Source organism: Vulpes vulpes, chromosome 4 (genome assembly GCF_048418805.1).
Source record: "Vulpes vulpes isolate BD-2025 chromosome 4, VulVul3, whole genome shotgun sequence".
Classification (NCBI taxonomy): Eukaryota; Metazoa; Chordata; class Mammalia; order Carnivora; family Canidae; genus Vulpes; species Vulpes vulpes.
In genome coordinates, this window is record NC_132783.1 from 80,655,949 (window position 1) to 80,674,521 (window position 18,573).

Sequence of the window (18,573 nt, forward strand, 5' to 3'; positions counted from 1 at the left end):
TGTGCTTAAAACTCACAGTTTTACTATCATACTGGTCATCAGCCAGTTCTCTCTATTTCTTTGCCATTCATATAAAACTACCAAAGTCAGGGGCACTTGAGTGGCTCAGTCATTTGAGTGTCTGACTCTTGATTTTGGCTCAGGTCATGATCTTCAGGGTTGTGAGATGGAGCCCCGCATCAGACTCTGAGCTTAGTAGGGATTGAGATTCTCTCTCTCCTCTCCCTGTCTCTCCCCACCCCTGCTTTCTAAATAAATAAATAAACAAGTAAACAAATAAATAAATAAATCTTTAGAAAAAAATAAATTAAAATGTCAGCGTCAGTTGTGTATATGATTATTAAGATAGCATTCATCTTCTCCATAACTCCCAATGCTATCTTCCATGATAGCAAAAGAAGTCCAAGTTTCAGTGACTAGATGGCTATTTTATTCCAACTTCAGCCCATCACAGGTGGGCCACGGGTGGATCTTAGGAGTGGCTGAGGGAGGATATGCAGATACAGTCAAGAGGGTCAAAATCTGGGAGAGAAGAAGAAAGCCAACATCCTGGAAGAAAGAGTCTTAAGCCTAAGTCAGAAAGAACAACTGCCAAAGTGAATCCCTTAGGGCATAAAAATTGAGAGGTGAACCCAAAAAGTAAGACTGAACAAAACTGAAGTTTCAGTAACTCCAGACCAAGTGAGCAGATGCTAGAACCACTTTATCAGGAGCATGGGAATTGTCTTTATGGGCCAGTTGGTGCTTGGTGTATGATTTAAAAGCTTATGATTTAAAAGATGGACATGCTTAATCTTTTTTTTAAGATTTATTTATGATAGACAGAGAGAGAGAGAGAGACAGAGACAGAGACAGAGACACAGGAGGAGGGAGAAGCAGGCTCCATGCCAGGAGCCCGAAGTGGGACTCGATCCTGGGACTCCAGGATCGCGCCCTGGGCCAAAGGCAGGCGCTAAACCTCTGAGCCACCCAGGGATCCCAGACATGCTTAATCTTTAGTGTGAATTATACCTTCCACAACTGATAAGATCTGCTTCATACACTTCACACATTTTCTCTCTCTCTCTTTGCAAAATTAATTATTCAAACAAGCACCTGCCCTGTTAGAAGCCACCCAACATATCCTTCCAAAGATAGAGGCATCCTCTCCATCTCCTCCACCTCCGCCTCCCATACACTCCATGGAAGCTTACTTCGGTTAAGTTTCCTCAAAGCTCCTTTTCATGCCAAGCTGGGGAGGCTGCTGTGCCTTCTGCAGCCCTAGCTAGGGTGGTCTTACACATCACTGGTGGGAGTGGAGATTCTCCAGCATCCCTTAAAAGTTATCTGGCAGTAGCTATGGATATTCAAAATGAACATACACTTGACATGTAAGGGCGGACCACCCCCAGTGTGGGCCATTTTGGCATGGGGATTATTTCAAATTAGAAAGCATCAAAACTCAGCATATTCAGGAAAAACTCATTACCTTTCCTTCAACCTCCTAAACAGAATTTAGATGGAGAATCTGCTCCAGGAAGAAGCTATCACCGTAGATAATTATATTATAATATCAAGTATGTATGGCAGAAAGGGAAGCCCCAGAGAGAGACCTGTTTGAGCCAAGTCCTCTATGTCTCATTGTTCTCAGGGAAAGGGGGCAGGAAATATTTGTTTACCAAACACATACCCTTTTTCATCTTCTTGAGAACTGCATTTCTTCCCTTTGAAGTCCCAGGACCCTACCCCTTCTCCTTAGTTCAGAATGACACATATACCCCATTTCGCCTGACTCTTTGGAATTTCCAAATTTTCCAAAGACTGTCTATGTGGATTCCTCATATGTACAGAATTAAATTTTTCTCCTATTAATCTGTCTCGTGTCAATTTAATTCTTAGTCTGGCTAGGAGAACTTTAAATAACAAAGAAAATCTTCCTCCTCAACAAAGGCAACAGCTCCTTATCACCTTACATAAACTAAAAGAATCACCTCATAAGAATATACATACAAGAATGCTTCTTAGAGTGTTATACATAGCAGCAAAAATGGGGCAAGTGTTAAAAGCCATGTTTTATAGTGACAGGACAATATATTAACCAACTTTTCAAAATAATTAGCTAACCTAAGGCAGGAGACAAAAAAATCTCCAGGCCCAAAAATGAAAAAAGAATCCAAATTAGAATGGTAAGAAGAAAGAAAATCCTGGTGACTTACAGAGGTATTAGATTTAAGACATAAAAGTTTGAGGTTGGGATTTTAATACCCACCAGAGGCAGGAACAAGGCCTAAGGCTTATATGAGGCAACAGCTAGAATAAAAACCCCTTGAACTGCTGCTCTGTCTTTAAATAAAGACTAAAAAAACACTCTTCATAGGCCCAAGGATGCAGCAAAATTTCTTGTCTACCTGGACCTCAGTGGGAATGTGTAGTCTGAATTTATATTACTTGCATGTACAAAAATGTGGATTTTTTTAGAAGTAGATGTTTATTTATTTATTTATTTATTTATTTGGGAGAGAGAGTACAAGCAGGAGGAGGGACAGAGGGAGAGGGAGAAGCAGACTCCTCACTGAGCAGGGACCTTGACGTGGGGCTCAATCCCAGGATTCCAGGACCACGACCCCAGCCAAAGGCAGATGTTTAACCAACTGAGCCACCCAGGTGTCCCTGAAATTTGGATTTTTTTGCACGTTTTTATTGTACATTTCACATGAGTAAAATTCACACCACTTTATAGTATACAGCTCAGTGGCTTTCATGTATTCACAAAGTTATGTAAATATCATCACTTTCTCTTCCAGAACATTTCTGCCACCCAAAAAGACACCCCTTTATTAGAAGTAGTAATTCCCATTCCCTCTTCCACCTATAAACCTAAAATTAACATTATAATTGACCAGAGATTATGAAACCCCTAGAGTATAATGCAAGCTTTTCCATGAGGAAACTACTGCAAACCTTACCAGAACTCCAATAGAAATGACTCTTGGTGGAGATTAGCTCACAATAAAAAAATACAGGACATGTGAGGCAGAAAGCTCCATAAAGGAGAAAGAATATCCTAAGAACCAAAGACACGAGGTCACTGAAAGGTGAAACAAAAGCATAGGCTTCAAATGCTTAGATATTTCTAAGTGCAGAAAGTATGGTGAAAGTATAAGACGCTACGAAACAAATCAGACTATTTTTTCAAATAAGCCGTTAGAAATCCTAGAAATGTAGTTTAAAGATTCACCAAAATTCCAACTCAGAAAAGTGGGTTCTGTTCTGAAAATAATAAGCTATCTTGTTTTCTTTTACTGAAAACAGCTATGAAAGCGAGGCTGGGGCACCTGGGTGGCACAGTGGGGTAAGCTCCAACTCTTGATTTCTGCTCAGGTTGTGATCTCACGATGGATGGTGTGATCTCGCCCTGCATTGGGCCCCTCGCTCAGGGAAGAGTCTGCTTAGGATTCTCTCCCTCCCTCTCCCTCTGCCCCTCCCCCCAACTCATGCTTACTCATGCTCTCTTTCTCTTTTTCTCTCTCAAATAAATAAATAAATCTTTTTACAAAAAAAAAAAAAAAAAAGCTAGCCTAATATTTTTTAATCTATTTGAAGGTGTTGGAGAGCTATCAAAGTTGTCAGCACTTAGAGCACCTGGGTGACTCAGTGGTTGAGTGTCTGCCTTTGGCTCAAGTCATGATCCCAGAATCCTGGGATCGAGTCCTGCATCAGGCTCCCTGCAGAGAGCCTGCTTCTCCCTCTGCCTATGTATCTGTTTCTGTCTCTGTGTGTGTGTGTGTGTGTGTCTCTCTGACGAATAAATAAATAAAATCTTTAAAAAATAAAATAAAATCTTTTTAAAAATGTCAGCACTTATAGAGCCAAGGACTCAGAACAAAGGAAAGCCCAGAAAGGGAAATATGACCCTGGGGCCCATCTTTCCCCACTCCCATATTTACTGATTTGAAAACAGTAGCTGAAAAAAAAAAAAAAAAGAAAAAGAAAACAGTAGCTGAGAATTGGAGCAGAGTTTTCAGGCCCACCAAGGAAATAAGACCTTTCAAATGAGACTCTAGGGTGCCAATGGAAGAGCAAACCCCCAAAACTGAAAATACAGACAAGTGGATACAGAGAATTACAATGTACCAGAGCAGAAACTTCTGTGGAAACCAGCCAAGGCAGGAAAGCCTGAACGATGACTGATAAATTGGTGAAGGCTCAGGGTGGACAAATCTGAGAATTAGTAACCCCAGGGGGACCCGGTCACAGAGCAACCCCTACACATTTGTGCATTTTACCTCCTCCAGGAGCCTGAGAAGCTCCTCAAAGTGAATATCAGGGAAAAGCCCCTTCATGCTTCTGGCAGGGGAGGGGGCAAAGAAAGTTTTTTTAAAAAGATTTATTTATTTATTTATTTATTTATTTATTTATTTATTTATTCATGAGAGATGCAAAGACATAGGCAGAGGGAGAAGCAGGCTCCCTATGGGGAGCCCGATATGGGACCCGATTCCAGGACCCTGGGATCATGACCTGAGCCAAAGGCAGATGCTCAACCACTGAGCCACCCAGGCACCCTGGAAAAGAACCATTTTAAAATATGCCAGAGCACTCTGTTCTTAATAAGGCCCGCCCTCAGAAGAAAGCACTCTGCCAAAGCCTAACTAACTGGAGTTTTATAACACCAAACCAGCTTGGAGGAAAGGAAATACCCAACTCCCAGCCCTGTCCAGCCATCCTGTCCCACCTAGAGGGGATGAGGTTACCAAGGAGCACTAGTAAAGTTCACAGTTCAGGGACATCGCTCACCAAAGGACTGGGACTTAGTCATAAGATGAGAGAACATGTCCCTTTCTGCTCCATCTCCCCACCACATCAGTAAAGACCCTCTTGATGCATTTTCTTTTACTCAATAGTACATCATGTTCCCTTTACAGCAAAAAACTGCAAGCCATATTAAAAGGTAAAACACTTGGTTTAAAGAGATTGTGTCTGCACCCCAATGTTCATAGCAGCAATGTCCACAATAGCCAAACTATGGAAGGAGCCACAATGTCCTTCGACTGATGAATGGATAAAGATCACAATGAAATATTACTCACCCATCAGAAAGGATGAATACCTACCATTTGCTTCCATATGGATGCAACCGGAGGGTGTTATGCTGAGTAAAATAAGTCAATCAGAGAAAGACAATTACCATATGGTTTCACTCTTATGTGGAATATAAGAAACAGTGAAAGGGACCATAAGGGAAAGGAGGGAAACTGAGTGGGGAAAAATTAGAGAGGGAGACAAACCATGAGAGACTCCAAACTCTGGGAAATGAACAAAGGGTTGCAGAAGGGGAGTTTGGTGGGGGGATAGGGTAACTGGGTGACAGGCACTGGGATGGCACTTGATGGGATGAGCACTGGGTGTTATACTATATGTTGGCAAATTGAATTTAAATAAAATATTTAAACAATAAAGAGATTGAGCAAGCATCAGAACCAGAATCAGATAGGACAGGAACTGTTGGAATTATCAAACAAGGAATTTTTTAAAGCTATAGCATATTGTCAGAAAGTCAGTAGTAGCCTGCCACTATGTCACAATGCCTATGTCATTCACTTCACATCATTTCATCACATGGGCATTTTATCATCTCACATCATCACAAGAAGAATGAGTACAGTACAATAAGATCTTTTGAGAGAGAGACCACATTCATGTAATTTTTATTACAGTACTCTGTTACAATTTGTTCTATTTTATTCTTAGTTATTGTTGTTAACTTCTTTCTGTGCCTAATTTATAAATTACACCTTATCATAAGTATGTATACACAGGAAAAAACATAGTATAGATAGGGTGTGATACTATCCATGGTTTCAGACATACACTGGGGGTCTTGGAACATATCCTCTGTGGATAAGGGGTGAATGTTGTATAGGTAAAGAAGATTCAGTATGTGAATAATAGAAGTCTCCAAGGAAGAAAACTAAAACAAGGGACTAGAGTAAAATTTCTTGAAATAAAAAAAGGTTCCAAAACTACATTTGAAAAGAACACATTCCATGTACCTAAGATTATTGACTCAGAATGACCCAGATCACAAAATACTGTAATGCAATTACTAAACTTTAAAGAAAAAGAAAAACTATTTTGGGCATCTAGTCAAAACAGCAGATGAATTATAAGAGAAAGAAAATTAGATTATCATGAAACACTTCTACACTAATAGTTCTCCAGAAGCAAACGTAGAATAATTTTAAGATACTCAGAGAAAGAAAAGATGAGTCAAGAATCTGAGAGTCAGCAAAAGTGACATTCAAGTGTAAAGGGGCAAAAAAATGTTATCAACGTGCAAAAACATGAGGATACAGGTCCCATAAGCCCTCCCTGAAAAATATACTAAAGAATGAACTTCAGGTAACACCAATGTACAGAAATAAAATAAGAAAAATGAATCAACTTTAGTCCAGCAAAATGACAAAAGAAACATTGAACATAAGGAATGGTGATCATAGTAAACATGTAGTTATTTGTAAACATAACACTAAATGAGGCCTAAAAGAGAGAGGTTTATAGTATGCAGTGGCTGAAGTTCAAACAAGATACAATTAGTTATTTTTAAATGCAGGTAGAATGGTGAGACTGGGCAAAAAAAAGTATTTTTGCTACGCTTGGTAATAACACTAGTGTCTATAAAAGCATCACAATCACTTTTCTGAAGATGTTTGGTTTGAGTGCAGGATAAAACAAATGAGTAATTGTGGAATGTTCTAATTCTATCACCTCTTGTGTCCTTGAGAATCAGGATCCATGGTGTGAAAGAGAGGAGAAACAGATGTAATGCAGAAGAGGTTAAATTTCACAACCCTGTAGTTATGAACTAGAAGTATCAGTAGGAATTCAGGAGATGTTTGGAAACAATCTAAATCTCCTAAAGGCATACACACACACACAAAATGTAGCTCTATTCACTAAAGAAGCTTAAAAACAATGACCTAATAGCAATGATCATCCCTACACCCAGATTGTTGGAAACACCATTTTCCACAAAAAGAAATATATACTTCTTGGGTTGCTTTTCTTGGTTTGGGGCAAGATTTGGCCCGAACATCTCCTCACACTCGCTGGTGAGGCGGTTTCCAGGCTACTAAGGTGTTAAAAGGCCTGAGAGCCAACTTGAAGAGGCTTCCCCTGGCAAAAGATGGGACAATTTAAGCTTCAGAAAGGATAATAATTGCAATTGATTAAAACCCATCAATCAATGAGTTAATAAAGTTATTAAAAATGATTTTTAAAAAACTAATGGGTCATCTTGAGAGAATGATATGAAACCAATTCATTATCCTAAATGAATCATTTATTCAGCCTTCCCGTATAAACTGTACCATGGGTAATCAAATAGTAATGAGGCTATGAGTCTCTTCATAAAGGTACTCCATCTAAAAAATGAAAAAGAAATTAAAGAATTAGAATATCACCATTTTGCAATCCTCAATGAGTGAATAAATTCAGGCATTAAGCATTAATGTAACATCACAAAAAGAGAGACAACCAGACATTATGTACCTCCTGGTGAAAGAGAGTGGCACTGTGATCTTGCCAAAGGCACTGAGCTCAAATCTGACCAGACCTCTGGATCTGCTGCCCATTTGCAGGAAATGCAAAAGACCAGAGCGATGTGTTGAACTGCACCACCATTAAGCACCAGCAACATCCACAGCATGAGACAGTATAGGTCAAATAGTCCAGTTCGTCCACAGATAAAATGAAAGGGGGAAGAAAAAGGCATGGAGAAAGGTTCTCTATATTAAAAGAGACTTGAAAGATATCTGATGATTTTTTAATGAGGAAGACTAACGTATAGTTTCTAGAGATATACACGAGTGATAAAACTACAAAGTAGCATAAGGAAGCAATCACTGTGCAAGTCAAGATAGGGACTTCTGCTTCCCATCAAGCTGAAGTCACAGGGACTAGATTTACCCTCCTGCCTGAAATAACTAAAATATGAGACAAAATATAGAGAAAAACCTGGTTTTAGACATCAGCTGTCTGGCTGCATAACAGTGATTCCCTGAGAGAGGGAAACAAATGAGATGAGCTTTACCATTCCCCCAGCCTCCTGCCTGGAGAAAAGATCCAGTCCAGAATGCAGAGAGGAGGAGCCCCACTCAGTCTTCTTGAGTTGAGCAGACCAAGCGAGGAGTTCAAGGAGGCCAGGTGGAAAGTTCAGGGGAAGAGAGGAAGACCCAGAGAGAGCTCCAGAAGTCTGCAGAGGCAACCTTTGTGAACTGATCAGCACATGGACATAGGAAACGACCCAAATCTGGTGAAAGAATCACTCAAAAGTACCAAGGTGAACAATTTCTGGAGCTCACATAGGAAAAAAAAGTCCATGGTCTCACCAAACAGAGTGGAAAAACCCTGGAATTCACGAGGCGTTAAGTAGCGCCCTAAGATCAGCCCTAAAACAAAAGCTGCTCTGATCCCACCTGACAACACTTAAAAGCAAGCCTCAAAGTGATCAAACTGTTTCCAAGTAACTTTACTGGATCGCACAAGCAAACTCAAGAATATTTGCAGGCATGCAAAATGTCCAGGACCCTACATGCTAAAATGTCTGGAGCCAGTTTCCGCAGCCAATAAAAAAAAATTACCAGGCATGAAAAGGGACAGGAAAATATGACCCATGATGGAGATGCAGCAATGATACAAGTAGAATTCGTAGACGAGAACATAAAGCAATTATAATTACAGCCCTTCTGTTCAGTAAAGTAGCATAAAGACCCAAATGAACTTCTAGAGATGAAAACTGCAACATCAGACGTTTTTAAAAACACACCGGACAGGAGGAACAGCAGATTAGACATTGCAGGAAAAAAGAGCTTCAAGTCATAGCAATAGAAATTATCCAAAATGAGGGCAGCCCCAGTGGCCCAGTGGTTTAGCGCCACCTTCAGCCCAGGGTGTGATCCTGGTGATCTGGGATCGAGTCCCACGTCGGGCTCCCTGCATGGAGCCTGCTTCTCCCTCTGCCTGTGTCTCTGCCTCTCTCTCTCTTTGTGTCTCTCATGAATAAATAAATAAAATCCTTTAAAAAAGAAAAGAAATTACCCAAAATGAAACACGTAAAGAAAAGACTGATAAAAAAAAACTCCAGAGCATCAGTGATCAGTGGGACGACTTCCCGCAGCATAAAATAAGCCATTGAAGCCCCTAAAGGAGGAGGGGAACAAAAAGTAATTGAAGAAATATGGCTGAAGTTTTTTCCAAATTTTATCAGAATTATTAAACCCATAGATCCAAGAAATTCAATGAACTTAAACTCGAGCAACAAGAAGAAAATTGCCAAAGCATATCATAACCAAATTGCTTAAAACCAGTGATAAAGATAAAAATCTTATAAACAGCCAGAAGAATGAAGATAAGAACAAAACTGACTTCTGAATGAAAACAATGCAAGCCAGAGAAAAATGGAGCAACATTTTTAAACATCAAACAGGCATCATCCTATAAAATCGCACCCAGAAAAAAAAAAAAAAAAGTCTTTCAAAAACAAAAGTGAAGTAAAGATATTTTCAAACGTAAAATGATTAAAAGAATGCATTGGCTACAGACGTGCACTTGAGGAAGTGTTTAAGGAAGTTCTGCAGACTGAAGGACGATTACAACAGATGGAAATCTGCCTCAAGACAAAGGAATGAAGAGCGCCAGAAATGGTAAAATACCTAGGCAAAAAGAAGTGTTCTTTTCTTCCTTTTTAAAATCTCTTTAAGAGATCATTGAGCGTTTGATGGGAAAATAGTAACAATATATTATGGAGCTTATAACATATGTACAAGCTATAAATGGTAAAATGTCATACATGATAAAAACTAGAATAGTAGTTACTTTAGCAAGTGAGAGGATTAAGATGGTGATAGGGTGGAGATAGGGACTCCCGGCGGTGTGGGCAAAGGTCTATTTCTTTATTGGATACTGGTTCCAAGAATGTTCACCTTGTGATAACTGATACTGAACCTATACATTCGTGTCATCTTCTAAATACCGGTTTTCTGTTATAACATGACGTTTTTTAAAACAATATAATTTTTTAAATTTTTTTAAAGATATATTTATTTATTTGAGAGAGAGCGAGCTGATGAGGGTACAGAGGGAGAGACTCTCAAGCAGGCTCCCCACTGAGGGCAGGGCCCCCACGATGGGCTCAGTCCCACAACCCATGAGATCGTGACCTGAGCCGAGACCAAGAGTCAGATACTCAACCAACTGAGCCACCCGGGTGCCCCTAATGTAAATTTTTTAATAAACGATATAAACATGCTTAGGAAAAAGACAGGAAAAATGAATGTTAAGATGAAAGATTATGACTATTTTTCTGTTTTTTCCAAAATGCTGAAAATAAATATGATTTACCTTTGTAATTAGGGGGAAAAAACTGGGGAGCCTGGGTGGCTGACTGCCTTAGGCTCTGGTCATGATCCCAGGGTCCTGGGATCGAGCCCCATGTTGGGCTCTCTGCTCAGTGGGGAATCTACCTCTCCTTCTACACTTCCCCTCTGCTTGTGCTCTCTCTCTCTCTCTCTCTCTCTCTCAAAATAAATAAATAAAATCTTTTTTTAAAAAGGAAAAAAATAAAATCAAAAAACTTAGAATGGAAATCCTTAATCCGCAAATTATGTATATTGTCCTTAGGACCAAGATTCATACCTTTAGACTCCCTTCGCTATCTTTGCTTCTTTGTTTAAATTACATCAGCCCTCCCCATTCCTACCCAGACTGCACTGTGCTGTGTGCTAACAACCAGAATCTAGTGAAAGGTAGGCTTTCCAAAACGTTCAGGGACAGAACTGAATTAAAGATAGTTAAAAATCACATGTTTATGAATCTGTTATTCTAATTAATAATAGTATTTGGCCAAGAGACAAGGGATGAGGAACAGTTATTCCAAAACCAGAGTTGATCATCAGTTCCCTGGGGTGGGCAGGCAGGCGAGGGTTCTCTGGAAGGTGCTGGCATTGATCTTGTGGTGAAAGCTCTTGTGGTGGTGTGGTGAACAAGGAGACTGCATATCACATTTACAAATTCTCTGGAAAGATTCTGCGTTTTCGGCATTTTAAACGGAAATACAGGGTGCCTTTAAGTTTCGCCTGACAGAAACCTAATGCCTGACTTAGTTGTACCCCAAAATAAGAACAAACCTAAAGGAAGACTACCGCAAGCCTCTAACCTCAGCAAAACACTGTATCCTGAGGGAGGAAAAAATCAGCAAGAGGAAAATACCAGGTTTGTCTAGAAATCTGAGGACCTGACAAAGGCACAGCCTACTATAAACTTAATTGCTCACAGAGCAAGCAGGAAAGTGAAAAATATACCATGAACATCTGTTGTTTGTGAATGACTAGGGTTGAGTCAAGTAAGATTAGCCACATAAAATATCAGCCTCATAGCATTTCCCAGGGAAACACTCACGCATTCAAAAGATCAGCAAAGGGTGCACTTTGTTTTTAAACGATGCCCAGTTTGATTATGGATTTTAAAAAAAGAAAGACGTTCACAAATTGTGAAGAGGAACGTGGGATGGCACATGGGTTGTCATGTGCTCTCACTACACATAACACAGAATTTGTTTCAAAAATTGGGATTTGGGGGCGCCTGGGTGGCTCAGTCGGTCAAGGGTCTGCCTTTGGCTTGGGTCATGATCTCAACGTCCTGAGATCAAACCCCGTATATGGCTCCCTGCTGAGTGAGGAGCTTGCTTCTTCCTCTGTCCTGCCCCTTGCTTGACTTTCTCTCTCTCTCTCTCAAATAAATAAATAAAATATTTTTTTAATTGGGATTTTTATCTAACCTTGGACAATATAAGAAATCTTTAAATAGTTCCCAAAGAGGCATTGGGGACTACACATTCAATTGAATCATTAATACACGTAACCCTTTGAAGGGTCTAAAAGTGTGAGCTAAGGTGATCTGCACACTTGTTCTGCTGGGAAAGTAGAAACATTGGCGTTTGAGGTTTAGTCTATAGAATTTATTCTAAGAAAAAAACCTAAGAGCATCTGGTGCCTGAACGTTTGCTTCCTTGGGTTATGTACAACGATGTCCTCAACATAATTCTCATTACAAAGGACTATATGGGTTATCAGAGCAAACATACACATCACTCTATGGTAACACATGCAGTCCTTTGAGCAAACTCAAAAATGCATAATGTAGAACTGGAGTCATTTCCTAGACAGAGGACCACTAGCAATAACCCTTAATAATCCAGGGTCCCCGGTGGCACATTTAAAGCAGGATTCCTAGAGCCTGCATTTCAGCAGCCACTGTGGAAAGAAATAAACATTTTGGAATAGAGCAGGAAACCCTGCTGTTCGGAACTGGCTGGTTCTACGCCAATGGTTTCTCATCTCAACGAGCAGCAGCTGTCAAATCCACTCTGCAGGGACGTCTTTTTTGAAAGTTCTTAAAGATCTTAATTGTGACCATCCCCTCTGGCTCCAAATAAGGCTCTTCCTAGTCACTTGTCATATTATTTGGGAGCACTCAATTTCATGATCATCAAACAGAACAAAGTAGAGAATGCTCCCCATCTAATGAGCCAGATGCAAGGAACCACCACCAGACAGAGGGCCAGCGCGGTGTGCTGGAAGGAAAACTGGTCCTCCCGACAAAACTGGGCTCAAAGGCCAGGCTGCTGTGAAACCACGTGCAGGTAAGATCATTTCTTCGGGAAAATGGGTGACAACGCACCTGTCAGCCTATGTCTGTGACCATCCTATAAGAGTCTCAGATCTATTGTCTGCTGCTTTGAAAAATCCCTTTTTGTGAAAATAAGCAGGAGTAAAGAGATTGGGCTGTTTTCATTCCTCCGCATAAAACCCAACTGCAGAAATTCTTATGTTGAATTATTTTGAGTCTGTTCTAGCCTTTGATGTGGTAAGATGATACTCGGTACGTGTCGTACACACACGCAGATCATGATGGCTGGTGAGATTAAGCGGGGCATTAGGTGGAGTGGAAAGAACCTGGGAATCTATCAGAAAGCCCCAGTTCTGGCGCCTGCTGGGCCACTATCTGGCTGTGTGACTTTGGACCATAAGACAAGGTTAGAAGACAGATCCTCTCCGAGGCTACGAACTCAGCGCGCCTCTTGCCAGAGAGATTCTCAGAGAAGGCAAGGCTGGAAGACGAAAGGAAGAAAGTACCGGAGATAAACTGCAATGAGTTGTTGAAAAGGCTGCTCTTCTTTCATTCAAAATGCTTGCTTGGGATCCCTGGGTGGTGCAGAGGTTTGGCGCCTGCCTTTGGCCCAGGGCGCGATCCTGGAGACCCGGGATCGAGTCCCACTTCGGGCTCCCGGTGTATGGAGCCTGCTTCTCCCTCTGCCTGTGTCTCTGCCTCTCTCTCTCTCTGTATGACTATCATAAATAAGCAAAAAAAAATTTTTTTAAATGCTCGCTTTAATGTACACCCTTCGTTTTAAAAAATGTAATAAGCTGTCCTGTGATATGGTGGGGGGGTGGTGTAGAAAATTCTGCTGTGCAAAGAGAAAGAGGTGAGAGGGTGGGGGTGGCAACTGCTGCAGCATGCCGGGAAGGGCCTGTCTTGGCTCCAGAGTCTCCCCACCAGGCCATCCACTGTGGTGGTGGTGGGGGGGATATCCCCAAAGCATGGCTCTCAGACCGTCCATTCCCTTATTCATAAGAAGCTTCAAGATCTCACTGCTTAGCACAGTAAGACCAAGCCGCCCCCCCCCCACCCCAGCCTCCGGTGTCCAAGGCTCCCTATATTAGAGCCTCCACCTGCCAATCCAGAGATCCCTTCTGGTGAAGCTGTGAGAGAACACCCAATGACCCACCAGTTGGGACACTGGCCACATCCCACCTGGCCCATTTACCTCCAGCAGCCTCTGATCCTCTGCCCCTCAGCTCTACCGGGTGACATCCCATACAACCCTCCTCACTCAGCTCAAATGCCATTTTCATGAAATTCTTTACCAAAGCTGTTGGAGGAAAGGGGAAGGGAGGGAGATTGAGAGCCAGAGAGAGATGGCCAGCACTTGATGGCTTTAGCATTGCAAAGGCAAGCATATGCAAACTCGCATTGTTGAGATTCTTGAACACTGGCAGAGGCAGCCTCATGAAGCGGTAAAAGTTCAGCCAGTGAGGTGTTACGACAGAGGCTGAGTGACCATCTGCCCTGTCTGACACACTGGGAGTTCCTATGCTGGGCGGGAGGTTGGACTGCATGACCTCAAGTCCTCTTCTGTGACCCTAAACCGCGTTGTGGCCATGGGTTCAAGCCAGTTAAGTTTCAAGTTAGAGACCAGTTTTGCTTAAGGTCCAGTTGTGATTCTCTAATCTCATCTGCTTGGTTTTAATTTTTTGTTTAAAGACCCAGACACAGGGGGTGCGCCAGGATGGCTGGGCTGGAGGAGCACGTGACTCTTGATGACCAGGGTTGTGAGTTGAAGCCCCAGGTTGGGCATAGAGCTAACTTTAAAAAAATTTTTTCAGATAATGGGGTGCCTGGGTGGTTCAGCTGGTTGAGCATCTGCCTTTGGCTCAGGTCATCATCCCAGGGTCCTGGAATCAAGCCCCCCATCAGGGATCCTTTCTCAGTGAGGACCCTGCTTCTCCTTCTCCCTCTGCCTGTCCCTCCCCCTGCTTGTGCTCTCTCTCTCTCTCTCTGTCAAATAAATAAATAAAATCTTTTAAAAAATCAAATATAACATTTTATGAAAAGGTGGAAAAGAATGAAAAACATAGCAAAAAGCAAAGACTTCAGAGTCCAAGTGGAGATGGACCTAAACCCTTGCCTTAGGCAAGTTGTGGTACCACCCACGTCTCACTGTTCTCATCTGTAAAGTGGGCTGGTCATGGAACTGTCCTGTTTATTATATGAGCTGTGCACATAAAGCGGTGAGTGTAGTACATGGTGCATCATAAGCGTGCAGTCGGGTTTATTAGTATTAACATCATTACCATTATTGAAGTGCTTCGCAGTCCCAGGCCTGTGGAAAGTGTTCAATAAATAAAAGCTATTGATATTATAATTCATTACACTTATGCATTAAGTAACATTTTAAGGATTCATCCTCAAGTTCACTTGAGAGCAAATATTTAAAGACATCATTACAAAAGCAGAATTTGGTAACACATCCCTCCCTCCCCGTTATTAACTGCTATTATCATTTTATAGATGAGGAAACTAAGACTCAAAGACATTCTATCACTTGCCCAGCGTCACACAGTGGAGGAGCTAGGACTGGGCCAAAGCTTTCATCTCTAAGCTCATTTTCCTTCCATGAATGATGTGGACACAAATAAAATAAGTTGGAAGTGTGGTGGTATGCCAACAGTTCATCTCCTCGCCCAACTGAGAGATGTGTTTCTTCCTCCAACTGCTGACCATCCCTGAGCCATTTGTTCCCCTTATGTGAAAAAGAAAAGAAATCGCTTCTACATGTAATGAAGGGTCTCCTCCGGTTAAATATGGCAGTTTGAACACATGCAGTGGATTAGTCAGGATATATTAACAGATGAACGTTTGCAACTGGCTTTGATGATGGGGAACACTAACTTTGAACCCCTATTACGAGAAATGTTACCACCCCTAAGGCAGAATTCCATTCTTCTCATTCAGAGACCTGTATAACAAAAAAATTGTATCCTACTGCTATTATAGTCAAAAGCTTATCAATAAAACAGTCATGGAAATTTTTTTCTCTTGTTATATGAGTACCTACATATTAACCTCCGTTTTGCCTTTTGATGCAGAAGCCTACAATACTTACTATCTGGCAGTTATGGAAAAAGTTTGTCTGTCTCTGCTATAAAGGGAGGAATGAAGTTTTCTCATCACCATGGAACCAGAGCTCAGCTGGTGAGAACAGGAGCCTGGGACAAGGTGGGGAGACTGAGTCAGCATTAGCTAACTTTTGTGGCAGGAATCCCTTTGGGAACCTACCAACAACATTAGATGGATCTTCTCAACAGAAATGCACATTCACACAAAACACACCAGAACCCCTAATTTCTTCCAAGAGCCCTAACTGCTTCCAGCAGACCTAGAGGTAGCCAAGAACCCAAGCTAAGAGTCGAGGGAAGGAAGAAAGGGATGGAGGGAGGAGGAAAGAAAGGCATTGAGGCAGAAACCTCTCTGAAGAGCAAAGGTGGGAGTGACTGAGCCTCCTTTAGCATGAACTCCCTCCCCTCTCACCTTGGGTACTCTTTCCCAACCCAAATGAAAGGGAATGAATAATAAGGTGTGGCTGGGAGTGGTGCTGAGGCCCAGGAGTGGATGCAGGATTTCCTCTATAAAGAGTAGGAGAGAGGGGCACCTGGGTGGTTCAGTGGTTGAGCATCTGCCTTTGGCTCAGGTAGTGATCCCAGGGTCCTGGGATCGAGTCCCGCATCAGGCTGCCTGCAAGGAACTTGCTTCTCCCTCTGTATGCCTCTGCCTCTCTTTGTGTCTCTCATGAATGAATAAATAAAGTCTTAAAAAATAATTGTAGGAGAGGGGCAGCCAAGAGGGTTGCTGAAAACCAGAGCTGAGGATGCCACAGTTAAATGGCTGTAGGGAGCCATGAGCTGCCCCCAGCCCACTATCCCACAGTCCTAGAGCGCCTTGGAGCTCCTGCCCATGATTCCCGGGGCAGTGCCATGCTCTAGCCATACCCTTAGATTCCCCCAAGGCCTGAGCTACCGATAAGGTTGGCAGCCCACCCAGAAAGCAGCAGCCCTAAGTGAAGGCGACCCTGCCTGTGGACCCCAGCTGCAGAGGTCCCAAGTAGAAATGCCCTTGAAGGTGATCCCAACCAAAAACCACCTCATCACTTCTGATGCCCACTGCAGTGTGGAGCCTGGGGGCAAAGATACTCAGTCTAACCATCCTGAGAGACCTATCTACCTAAAGGGGGTCCAAGGAGTGCCCACTTGATCTCTAGCTCCATTACTGGCAGGTGTTTGTGGGAAATAAAGCTGAGTGGCATCTGGGCATCTCCAAGGACCCATCAAGAAATAACAGGAGGGTCCTCTTATCTTTAGAGGTGGGATTCTGGACTGTCAGCTTGAGAGACAAAACACATTTCGGTGCCAGCTGGGTCCCTGAGCTGTGACTTATGCCATGTGAGGACTTTCCTGGATCTGGAGGTGACGGTCTTTCACTCTGCAGCACCGGCGGGAGATCCGGATCTATACCATCACCAGTGTCTTGCCTCTGAGCCTCGGCGTCCACTCTGCCCGAGAACTTGGCAGAGAGCAGGGCATATGCTTAGTGTCTGTCCCCTGAAGGACTGAATACTCAGACTCTTCCAGAGTCCAGGGAAGACAGAAGACCTCTGTCCACAGACAGGGAGAAAAGTACATGCTTGGAAGGACGCCAAAGAAACATAACTGTGGGTACCTTGGAGAAGGCAGCTGGCTGCTTGGGGGGTAGAGGGGAACAGACCCTATGGACTGTCGACCTATATACTTTTAATTTTATTCAAGTATTACCCATTTTTAAGATGCTTGAAAACCAATTAATTAATTAATTAAAATAAAATACTGAGGGGGAGGGGAAACCTGGCTTACCTCATTTTAAGAATCCTTTGGAAAACCAACATGTAGGAACTGGTGTCAATTTAAGAAAGGTGTTCCAAGACAAGGGAACTCCTTTTTTTTTTTTTTTTTTTTTTTTTTATTTATGATAGTCACACAGAGAGAGAGAGGCAGAGACATAGGCAGAGGGAGAAGCAGGCTCCATACACCGGGAGCCCGACGTGGGATTTGATCCCGGGTCTCCAGGATCGCGCCCTGGGCCAAAGGCAGGCGCCAAACCACTGCGCCACCCAGGGATCCCGACAAGGTAACTCCTAACCCTTGTTAACAATTTTGCATTGATCATTTCAAGGTGATTTCTGTACCTGCTGCCATGCCCTCGGTATGGATGATGGCAAGCTTCCTGAGAAGAGACGATGCCTCTCTGTACCTCTCATGTGACCTGGCCCAGTTTCTTGCAGAGAGTGCATATTAAAAAATATTAGATTCTGTTCGGAAATAAATACTAATACATATTCACTAGAGCGTCTCCTTTGTGTATAGGGGATGGGGATGGAGGCCTTCCCTCCTCTTCCATTTCTCTCTCTCCCAGCCTAGAGTCGTTGTTCCTTTTAGTATTACTAGTAAGATCTAATTTCCAGTAAGGGTCATCAGTGGTGCCTAGAGACCAAGTGCCCAGGGTCATTCAATAATGATTTGTCCCCTGTCCTCCAAAAACGAATCCAATACCTGAGTGCAAGCCCACGTTCCTACCACCACCCTTCAGAGAGCAGTGAGCTACCACGTGGACAAAGCTCTCTGAATGCTTTTATTTGGATTTTTTTTTCCAGAAGAAACATGTTTTTCATGCAGTAATCTTAATAAATGCAACTGGGCTCCATTTCTTGGCTTCGAGGTAATGAAAATTAATTACCATACTTTACAAGTAATAGTTTCCACTCACAGCACTCCTGTAGAAGTAAATATATCATAAATAGTTACTATTATACCAATGGCTGGTGGATTGGGCAGCCTGTCGTCCATAAACCCTTTTTCAACAGACATGTTATTTCTTTGGGAGAAC